Source organism: Oryx dammah, unplaced genomic scaffold (genome assembly GCF_014754425.2).
Source record: "Oryx dammah isolate SB20612 unplaced genomic scaffold, SCBI_Odam_1.1 HiC_scaffold_26, whole genome shotgun sequence".
NCBI lineage: Eukaryota > Metazoa > Chordata > Mammalia > Artiodactyla > Bovidae > Oryx > Oryx dammah.
This window is the reverse complement of record NW_024070210.1, coordinates 59672259-59681966: the sequence shown is the minus strand read 5'-3', so window position 1 is coordinate 59681966 and position 9708 is coordinate 59672259. Positions and strand designations below refer to the sequence as shown.

Below are 9708 nucleotides of genomic sequence, written 5' to 3'. Positions count from 1 at the left end.
CACAAATCTGTTCTCTACATCTTCGTCTCAATTGCTGCCCTGCAGATAGGTTCATCAGTACCATCTTTCTAGATTCTATATATATGCATTAATATAGATATTTGTTTCTCTCTTTCTAAAAGACTTACTTCACTCTGTATAACAGGCTTTAGGTTCATCTACCTGATTAGGACTGATTCAGATGTGTTCTTTTTTATGGATGAGTAATATTCCATTTAATATATGTACCACAGCTTCTTTATCCTTTCATTTGTCCATGGGCATCTAGGTTGCTTTCATGTCCTAGCTATTGTAAACAGTGCTGCAAAGAACACTGGGGTACATGCATCTCTTTCAATTATTGTTTTCTCAGGTTATATGCCCAGTAGTGGGATTGCTAGGTTAAATGGTAGTTTTATTCCTAGTTTTTAAAGGAATCTCCATACTGCTCTCCATAGTGATTCTATCAATTTTACATTCCCACTAACAGTACAAGAGGGTTCTCTTTTCTCCACACCCTTTCTAGCATTTAGTCTTGGTAGATTTTTGAGGATAGCCATTCTGATTGGTGTGAGGTGATACCTCATTGTAGTTTTAATTAAAAAATATGGAACACTTCACGAATTTTCATGTCATTCTTGTAGAAGGGCCATGCTATTTGTCTCTGTATTGTTCCAATTTTAGTATATGTGCTCCTTAAGTGAGCACTATCTTTACATTTTCAAAGAAGGGCAACTCTTTGTTGTCTCTTCCTGTCAATTGCTCCTATCAAATTCTTCCATCAGTTATTTCCACACCCATCTTCGCTCCCTGTCTCCCCTCCCCTCCTATATAGAGACTCTAAGCTTTCTTTCAAGTCTCCTTTGACCTTGCCTCTCTTTCCAAATAAAATCTGTTTTCATGGTTGCCCTTCCTGAAAGCATGTTCTACAGTTACTACATTCACTTCCTAAAATTCTGTCTTCAGACCACAGCCCACTACTCACTGAAATTATTATAAGGTTCCCGTATCTAAGCCTCCTAATTGGCAGTTCTAAGGGACTCTTTCAGACTATGCAACATAATTTACGCCCCGCTTAGCCATCTGAACTACTTGTGACCACTACCTGCTCCCTGAAGATTTCTCCCTGGTTCTTGCTGACAGCCCCTGCTGGGTCCTCTAAAGTTTTGCTGCTCTTTCTGCCCACTGTATAAATGTTATTCTTTGTAGTTCCTCCTAAACCTTCTCTGTAGTTTTTTCGTGCTCTTCATAACTGATCTCACCAGCTCTCAAGGTTCTCAAATCTATAGCTCCAATGTGATGGTCTTTCCAGAGCTCCAGATCTGTATTTCAAGCTGCCTACTAGGCGTTATATTGAAATTATTCAAAACTTCAAATTCAACATGTACAAACAAAACTGATCATCTTCTGGTCCCTTCCTCCAAACGGTTTCTAACTTCTCTACCAATACATCTAGTTGGTCACTTCAGAACTCTCTGAGTCATTCTTGACCACTGTTTGATTCATTTAACACCAGGTAAAATTGATTTTTTGTCTATCCAATAATGAGCAGTGTGCTAGGTAATGGAGATAGCGTGGTGACGAAAAGGGACACAGTGGGGAGACAGAACATAGCAAAAAAAAAAAAGTTACAAGTTGTGTTAAGTGCCATGAAGGAAACAAAGTGCTGAGATAAAAACAATAATGGCAGGAAAAGGGGAGAGGACCTACTTTAGAGAAAGCAATCATGTAAGCAGATGGGGGAGGGGGGCTTGGAAATCCCTGGAAAGAAAGAACCATGCATGACTTTCCTGACATTTTGGCCTAAGTCATTCTGTGATTCAACCTTAGTCACAATGCTTATCCTTGAACAAGTCTCTAATGAATGATCTTAAGGGAAAAAAAGAATGCAGGAACAAGTGACTGTTATCAGGCAAGAGAAGTAACAAAAGCAAAGATAATAAATCATTTATAAAGACTCCCAGTTCTGTTTCAGTAGTAAAGATTAGCCTGAAGTGCTTAACTCCTAGATCAACTGGAACCTAAGGGAAGATGATGTTGACCATGGGTCAGACCCTGATGACTTTAATCAGCTAAAGCTTCAGTTCAGTTCAGTCGCTCAGTCGTGTCCGACTCTTTGCAACCCCATGAATCGCAGCACGCCAGGCCTCCCTGTCCATCACCAACTGCCGGAGTTCACTCAGACTCACGTCCATCGAGTCAGTGATGCCATCCAGCCATCTCATCCTCTGTCGTCCCCTTCTCCTCCTGCCCCCAATCCCTCCCAGCATCAGAGTCTTTTCCAATGAGTCAACCCTTCGCATGAGGTGGCCAAAGTACTGGAGTTTCAGCTTTAGCATCATTCCTTCCAAAGAAATCCCAGGGCTGATCTCCTTCAGAATGGACTGGTTGGATCTCCTTGCAGTCCAAGGGACTCTCAAGAGTCTTCTCCAACACTACAGTTCAAAAGCATCAATTCTTCGGTGCTCAGTCTTCTTCAGAGTCCACCTCTCACGTCCATACAGGACCACAGGAAAAACTATAGCCTTCACTAGATGGACCTTAGTCGGCAAAGCAATGTCTCTGCTTTTGAATATGCTATCTAGGTTGGTCATAACTTTTCTTCCAAGGAGTAAGCGTCTTTTAATTCCATGGCTGCAGTCACCATCTGAGGTGATCTCGGAGCCCCAGAAACTAAAGTCAGCCATTGTTTCCACTGTTTCCCCATCTATTTCCCATGAAGTGATGGGACCAGATGTCATGATCTTCGTTTTCTGAATGTTGAGCTTTAAGCCAACTTTTTCACTCTCCTCTTTCACTTTCATCAAGAGGCTCTTTAGTTCCTCTTCACTTTCTGCCATAAGGGTGGTATCATCTGCATATCTGAGGTTATTGATATTTCTCCTGGCAATCTTGATTCCAGCTTGTGCTTCTTCCAGCCCAGCATTTCTCATGATGTACTCTGCATAGAAATTAAATAAGCAGGGTGACAATATACAGCCTTGACGTACTCCTTTTCCTATTTGAAACCAGTCTGTTGTTTCATGTCCAGTTCTAACTGTTGCTTCCTAACCTGCATACAGATTTCTCAAGAGGCAGGTCAGGTGGTCTGGTATTCCCATCTCTTTCAGAATTTTCCAGAGTTTATTGTGATCCACACAGTCAAAGGCCTTGGCATAGTCAATAAAGCAGAAATAGATGTTTTTCTGGAACTCTCTTGCTTTTTCCATGATCCAGCGGATGTTGGCAATTTGATCTCTGGTTCCTCTGCCTTTTCTAAAACCAGCTTGAACATCTGGAAGTTCACGGTTCACATATTGCTGAAGCCTGGCTTGGAGAATTTTGAGCATTACTTTACTAGCATGTGAGATGAGTGCAATTGTGAGGTAATTTGAGCATTCTTTGACATTGCCTTTCTTTGGGGTTGGAATGAAAACTGACCTTTTCCAGTTCTGTGGCCACTGCTGAGTTTTCTAAATTTGCTGGCATATTGAGTGCAGCACTTTCACAGCATCATCTTTCAGGATTTGAAATAGCTCAACTGGAATTCCATCACCTCCACTAGCTTTGTTCATAGTGATGCTTTCTAAGGCCCACTTGACTTCACATTCCAGGATGTCTGGCTCTAGGTGAGTGATCACACCATCGTTATTATCTGGGTCCTGAAGATCTTTTTTGTACAGTTCTTCTGTGTATTCTTGCCACCTCTTCTTAATATCTTCTGCTTCTGTTAGGTCCATACCATTTCTGTCTTTTATCGAGCCCATCTTTGCATGAAATGTTCCCTTGGTATCTCTAAAGCTTAGACTCTGCTTATCTTTGCAGCTATTCTGTGCTGGCTTCTCCTCTGCCTAAGCCCCTTCATGATTATGCATTTACTCTTAGCTTAAAGTTTTGCAGTTCTGAGCTCACTGCTTGGGAATGATTCCTGGTGTTCTCCTTTTCTGCTGCAAGAAATAAATCCTTCCTTCTTTCAATCTTTGGCTTAGATCAACACCCACCAAGAGAACAGAGTTTTTGGGTAACAGCTAGATAAGCCTCCTTGAGGAGGTGTCATTTAAATTGCGACCTGAAGAATGAGGCATCAGTTATGGTACTTCAATTGCAAGCAGTAAGGACTGTCTGTAAACTAAAGTAACAAACTCCACTTAAGAAGGGACTAATTGGAAGGAAAGAGGAGTGTGAAATAAAAATTTATATTTTATTAATAAAAATAAAATTTATGTTTTATGGCAAGATGAGAAAAATTTAAATATAAAAAATTCTGCCTTTTGGCCTCCTCTCTCCTGCCACCGTGCACAGTGTATCTGCATCATGCATTAACCAAACCGTCCCCATCAGCAGGAACATCTCCCCAACCTTAAACAGCAACATTCTCCTAGCATCAACAAGGCAACGCCTTCAAATATAACATTTCTTCTTGATCTTGTAAGGAAGGGGTCACATGACCTACCACATGGCGTTTAGATCTGGATTATGTAATCTGTCAATATATGTCATTTGATGTCTCAAAAAAATTTATAACTGTGCCTATACTTCTACAATAGTTCTCAGAGCTTTCTGATATACTCTTCCTGAGTTATAATCCTCAAATTTGGCTGGAATAAAAATTTCCAATTCTTAGATTGACTTTTTTGTCAACAGAAGAAATATGGCAGAATGATAGCTGTCCTCCCAAGTCTGTTCTTTACTTTTACCAAACTAACAAATTTTCAGTTGAGCACATGAAGCCCTGGCTAGAGACCACATTTCCTAGTTTCTCTTAAGGCCAAGTGTGGTCAAGTTCTCAGCAACAGAGTATGAGTAAAAGTGATATGTGCCACTTCTGCATCACTTGCTGAAAAATAAATCAACTCTGCTCTTTTGCCCTTCCCCTAGCACTGAAGTGAAGTTGCGCAGTCGAGTCCAACTCTTTTCGACCCCATGGACTGTAGCCTGCCAGGCTCCTCTGTCCATGGGATTTTCCAGGCAAGAAAACTAGTGTGGGTTGCCATTTCCTTCTTCAGGCGATCTTCCCAACCCAGGGATCAAATCCGTATCTCCCACGTTGTAGGCAGATGCTCTTACCGTATGAGCCACCAGGGAAGTCTCCCCAAGCACTAGATGGCGCCAATGCAAACCTCTGGCAATGCCCCAGCTTTAATCACGCAAATAAGGAAAATGATGGAGGCAATGGCAACCCACTCCAGTACTCTTGCCTGGAAAATCCCATGGACGGAGGAGCCTGGTAGGCTGCAGTCCATGGGGTCACTAGGAGTCGGACATGACTGAGCGACTTCACTTTCACTTTTCACTTTCATGCATTGGAGAAGGAAATGGCAACCCACTCCAGTGTTCTTGCCTGGAGAATCCCAGGGACAGGGGAGCCTGGTGGGCTGCCGTCTCTGGGGTCGCACAGAGTCGGGCACGACTGAAGCGACTTAGCAGCAGCAGCAAGGAAAATGATACCACTCTAATGGCAGAAAACGAAGAGCAACTGAAATGCTTCTTGATGAGGATGAAATTGGAGAGTGAAAAAGCTGGCTTAAAACTCAACATTCAGAAAACTAAGATCATGGCATCCGGTCCCATCACTTCATGGCAAATAGATGGGGAAAAAGTGGAAACAATGATGGACTTAATTTTCTTGGGCTTCTAAATCACTGCAGACAGTGACTGCAGCTGTGAAATTAAAAGATGCTTGCTCCTTGAAAGAAAAGCTATGACAAACTTAGACAGCATATTAAAAAGCAGAGACATCTTTGCCAACAAAGGTCCATATAGTCAAAGCTATGGTTTTTTCCAGTAGTCATGTATGGATGTGAGAGTTGGACCATAAAAAAAGCTGAGTGCCAAAGAATTAACTGATGCTTTTGAATTGTAGTGCTGGAGAAGATTCTTGAGAGTCCCTTGGACACCAAGGAGATCAAACCAGTCAATCCTAAAAGAAATCAACCCTGAATATTCATTGGAAGGACTGATGCTGAAGCTGAAGCTCCAATACTTTGGCCACCCGATATGTAGAGCTGGCTCATTGGAAAAGATCATAGTGCTGGGGAAGATTGAAGGCAGGAGGAGGAGGTGGTGACAGACGATGAGATTGTTGGTGGTCTCATCAACACAATGGACATGAGTTTGAGGAAACTCTGGGAGATGGTGAAGGACAGAGAAGCCTGGTGTGCTGCAGTCCCCAGGGTTGCAGAGTCGGACCTCATCTCTGGTGAGGTGAGGTGCAGCATTAACTGGAAAGAAACCAGAGCCCATGGATAACTTACTGGAGTTGAACAACCCTGTTTGCCTGGGCCACTTCTACTTCCAGACTGTTACATGAGAAATAAGTTCTTGTAACCAAGCAGGACCCTACGTGGCTTTCACAAGACATACCCTCCCAAGCCACTCATATCCTCTGCCTGTCTTTATTTTGTAGAAAAACTTTAGCATCCTCAGCCTTCCCTGAGTTCCAAAGAATAAATTTAATCAGAGAAGTGAGAAAATGTAAAAACAAAGGAAAACAGTCAAGCAAGAAAAATAATAAGAGTTTAGCCATTAAGTAAAGTCAAGGACTTTTAGGGCCTCATCAAGGGCTATAGATAATATTCTGAGCCATGTCCTTTGAGCTGCTTTGCAGATATTGAAACTCCCACTAGGTGGAAGAAGTTAACCATGCTGCCCACAAGAATGTAGGCTGCAGACCAGCTGGAATCAGAAGGGTGATGATGTTGACTCCTAATTACCTCACCACCAATCAATCAGAAGAATGTACATGAGCTGATCACACACCCCGTAACCCTCTTGCTCATCCTATCTTTAAAAACCTTTCCCTGAAGGCCACTGAGGAGTCTGGGCCTTTTGAGGATTAGCCGCCTAGACTCTTTGCTTGGTGTCTGCAATAAAAGCTGCATTTTCTTTCACCACAAGCTAGTGTCATTAGATTGACTTTACTTCACACAGTTGAGTGGACTCAAGTTTGCTTTGGTAACACCCCCGTTTCATTTAAATCACTATATTTTGGGGTATCTATTATTGCAGCATACTCGGTCCTCTAATTTAGGGAAGCTCACAGAGGAAACTCTGGCTAACCGAAACTCAGAAAGGGCAGGAACTGAAAGAGCTCTAGGCATCCCCAGGGCACCCCGAAAGGATGAATCAGCCTTGACCTCCTGTAAGGAGTCTGATTTTCTATTTTGTGTTCTGTATCCTTCTACAATCACCCTTTTATACTCATATCCATTTTTAAAATCATAATTTTAAGTAAAACTTATGTTCTGCTTTTCAAATTTGTCACTGTACTTTTAGTGGCAGTATGTCTCTCAACTTGATGTATAATTGATGACGATTTAAATTGAACCACTATCAGTTACACTAACCACTATTTCATCATTCTATACTTTTCACCTGTATTATTTTATGAATTAGTGATATACATAATACCCAGTACAAAGATAATTATGCACAAATTTGCATCGGTCACTTTTCTTCCAGCTTTACTGAGGAACAATTTTCAAATAAAATTGTAAGATATTTAAGGTAGTGTACAATGTAATGAATTGTGTCCATTGTAAAAGGATTCCTGCCATCAAGTTAACACATCCATCACCTCACGTGTTTCCTTTTTTTTTCGGGGGGCGGGGAACATTTAAGTTTTACTTTCTTAGCAAATTTCAATTGTACATCCAGAAGTGGGATTGCTGGATCATGTGGTCGTTCTACTCTTGACTTTCTTGACACACAGCCATACTGTTTTCCATAGCAGCTAAACTCCTTTGCAACCCCAATGATGCACAAAGTTTCCCTTTTCACCACATCCTTGCCAGCTTTTATCTAGGTTTTTACTTATTAACAGTGCAGAAACCAAGGCTATGCGATGTCTGGGGTTTTGCTCTTTCAAAACATAACCTGAATGACAGTTAATTTTGAGGCACTGAATGTCAGAATCAATTCTGCATTCATTCCAAATGGAATGTCTCAACCTGTCTACACACGTCCATTCACTTGCGCTCGAGTCATTTATAAATCAGTCCTTCAGGGAACATTAAGGGGGTCAGAACCAGAGGGTTTCTGCCCTGGCAGCCGGGAGAGAAGGCTTGTGGGTAAACCGGGTCCCGGCTTACCGCCTCAGCAACAATCAAGCAGGGGACTAGCCTAAGGCCAGACCCTGGGCTGCACAGCCGGAAGAGAACACCAGAGGAGAGCTGACGCGGTTGAAGAAAAGAAGGCGGAATGATCACCCGCCAAGAAGATACAGAAGGAGCCCAGTGCACTGCTTCCAGCACCAACCGCCAGCTCGGTCCAGCCCAGCCCACTACTGAGGAATGAGGAGGAGGCCGGGCCTCCGAAAGGGAAGGTGGGGCCACCTGGGCAGGGAGAGGCGGGGCCGCCTGGGCTGGGAGAGGCGGGACCCGCAGGGCTGGAGAGGAGAGTAGCCGGGGGCCGGCGGAAGGTGGGGCACGGAGGAGGGTGGAGTGGGACACGAGGGCGGGTTCGGTGGGGGGAGAGGGGGCGAGAGGCTGGGTCACTAGGGGAAGGTGAGGCGGGGCTTCTCTAGGACGGAGACTCCGGAGGCGCAGAGGGAGAGCGAGGTGCCGCCAGGGCCGAGGATCTCCGCGGTCTCCGGATCTCACTCCAGTCCTGGGCTTCCTCCTCCCAAGAAAGCCTCCTGGCCCCGCGGTCCCTCGCAACCGCGCGACAGTTTCGCTGCTGCGGACAGGATTTTCTTTATGATAGGTTATTTGCATTTCAGAGACACGCCCATATGGGCTAACCCCGATTCTGTTACATTTAATAAAGGAACAATGGATTAACGAGACGTAATAAACATTTACTTCTGGCCACACTCTGGAGGAAAAGCCTTTAGGATAGTTAATATACAGTATCTCACAATGTCTATCAGAAGCTCATTTCTTGTGACAGGTTTTCAAATATCAGAATATAATCCTAAAGTGAACACAGTTACTTATACGGTGTCACGCTGCTAGACTTATAAATTAAACTTGTGGGGTTATTGTCCTCAATTTAAATATCTTTTGACTTTTATGCGACAACCCACTCCAGTGTTCTTGCCTGGACAATCGCAGGGACGGAGGAGCCTGGTGGGCTGCTGTCTATGGGGTCGCACAGAGTAGGACACGACTGAAGCGACTTAGCAGCAGCAGCAGCACTCCATTAAAACATGGCTATTAGTTACATTGACTTTGATCTGAGGTGAAATAAATCACATCCCCAAACCAAAATTTAATACATTAAAATCCTGATATTTAGCAAACTTTGTCGCAGTTATTGATTCTAACTCTTTACACCAATGTGGCAAAAGCTTTCTACTGTATTTAATTTATTCATGTTGAAAGTGTTAGATTGCCTTAGAACGCTTCACTTTCACCAGATTAAGTTTGAAACAGTGCTTCCTTTGTTTGAGGACACCATAGAATCAGACTAATGCCACACCCTGCCAGAATAATTGGCAAATTAATTTGCTTTTTGGTAACTTTCTATTCTCAAGGTTAATTATTTATCGAGGTTAGTATATCTGAACAGCCTCGCTTTTGGTATAGAAACAAATATTTTAAACTGCATACAGCTTATACTGAGGAAGGCGAGAGAGGATCAAGATAACGTTTTTTAAATCATTCATTCATTCATCCAACAGTTAACTATTGAGCCAGTGCCTGCTATGTGCTAGGTGTCCTGAAATGTTAACTAATATTAGGGATACAAGTTAGATTAAAAGTGTAAACAGAAACAAGGAAGTTGTTTGACATGATACAAATAGTCTAA

At 42.8% G+C, this 9708-nt stretch overlaps 1 non-coding gene across 1 annotated transcript; it reads right to left on the bottom strand.

Annotated features, from left to right (window-relative positions):
* Window positions 1-580: 580 nt before the first annotated feature.
* Window positions 581-687, bottom strand: LOC120853827. Its single transcript, XR_005718878.1, has one exon. It is a non-coding gene; the product is annotated as a U6 spliceosomal RNA (small nuclear RNA).
* Window positions 688-9708: the final 9021 nt, after the last annotated feature.